The sequence below is a fragment of the Silene latifolia genome, chromosome 1, assembly GCF_048544455.1.
Source record: "Silene latifolia isolate original U9 population chromosome 1, ASM4854445v1, whole genome shotgun sequence".
Classification (NCBI taxonomy): domain Eukaryota; kingdom Viridiplantae; phylum Streptophyta; class Magnoliopsida; order Caryophyllales; family Caryophyllaceae; genus Silene; species Silene latifolia.
The window spans coordinates 50,664,309-50,666,025 of record NC_133526.1 but is presented as its reverse complement, the minus strand read 5'-3'; the positions used below and the strand labels follow the sequence as shown (position 1 = coordinate 50,666,025).

The window sequence follows — 1,717 nt, the reverse complement described above, 5'->3', positions numbered from 1 at the left end:
GATATTTTGCATGTCTAGGAGATCACAAGGTAACATGTTACCTATTGATCTTGATATTGAAAGAACTTTGACCAACAATAGAAGACTTGCTAGAAATACTTTGAGAGGTATTGGAGAGGGGACATTCAACCCAATAACATTGAGTTTATCAACCCTTTTGCAAGAGAAGAAGAGGATAACCCAATATAAAACCCACCACAAAATCAACCCACAATGCCTAAATTTTCATCACATTCCGTACCAACCAAGGAGAACCTACCAAATGGTACTCCTACACCACAACATTTAACCGGTAATTTCATTGCCAAATCCGCATTTATACAATTAGTTGAGAGAAGTCAATTTAGGGGGATGCCTAGTGAAGACCCTCATTCTCATATGGAGACTTTTTGTGACTATTGTGATGCCATTTATCAAACCGGAGTTACTCAAGACCAAATCCGATGGGTCTTATTTCCTTTTTCTTTGATTGGTACCGCGAAACAATGGTTGAAGAGCCTAGACAAGGCTACTCTTGGTATTAATTCATGGAAGAAATTGGCACTTGCTTTCTACAAGAAATTCTATCCTCCGGAAAAGACTAACATGTTGAGAGCCCAAATCACCGGGTTTAAACAAAGGGATGAGGAATCTTTGTATGAAGCATGGGAGAGATTCAAGGACACTTGTCGATCCTATCCACACCATGGACTTAGCGAGTGGTTCCTTGTACAACAATTTTGGAATGGTCTATATGAAGACTCCCGAAACATTCTCAATATGGGATCCAATGGTATGTTTACCGAAGTTGATGACAATCAAACATAAAACAAAATTGAGGAAATGGCGGTCCATAACTCACAATATAGTAGACATCGAAAGGCTACTAGAGGAAGAAAGCATGAGGTGGATTCCATTACTCAATTGCGTGCTCAACTTAGTGCTCATATTGACACCATTAATTTGAAGTTTGAGAAGGCCATGGCTAAACTTGAAGAGGCCTCCAAATCACCCAAGCAACATGTTAATGCTATGGTGGCATCATCATCAATTCCAAGTGGAGTATGTGAGAGTTGTGGAACTTTGGGACATGACCAAAGTGAATGTAGGGGAACAAGTGAATGCTTTCCAAGCATACAAAAGTGGCACCCCTTATTCCAACTATTACAATGAGAACATCAAATTCCATCCAAAACTTTCATACAAAAGTCAAAATGTTCAAAACTCTCAACCAACATACACCCCACCTCCAATGAGAAATCAAGCTCAAAGACCCTTTTACAACCAAAGCCAACGTTATCAAAACCAACCTCCATACAATCAATCCAATGACTAAGGCTTTGGTGTTCAAAAAGCGGTTCTCCAAATACAAAAGAACCAATTCTTTAAAATGCAAAAATATAGCCGAGCAAAAGACATCACCATCAACAACATACTAGCCCACACCAAAATGTTGGAAACCCAAATGTCTCAATTAGCATCTTCTATCTCTCAAAGACAAAAGGGGCAATTACCACCTCAAAGTAATCCCCCTAGACATGTGTCGGTGAGTGCCATCCATTTGAGGAGTGGTACAACGTATGAAGGGCCAAAGAATCAAATTGAGGAAGACATTGTGGAGGCTAGTGACAAGGAAAGAGTTGTGGAGAACTCTAAGGAAAAAGAACCCATTCAAGAAGTTTCAAAGAAGGAGAATGAAGAGAAGGCTAAAGAAAAAAAGCCTATTGTGATTAGACTT

At 39.5% G+C, this 1,717-nt stretch overlaps 1 non-coding gene across 1 annotated transcript; it reads right to left on the bottom strand.

Annotated features, from left to right (window-relative positions):
• Nucleotides 1–585: 585 nt before the first annotated feature.
• Nucleotides 586–692, bottom strand: LOC141620185 (small nucleolar RNA R71). Its single transcript, XR_012531905.1, has one exon. It is a non-coding gene; the product is annotated as a small nucleolar RNA R71 (small nucleolar RNA).
• Nucleotides 693–1,717: the final 1,025 nt, after the last annotated feature.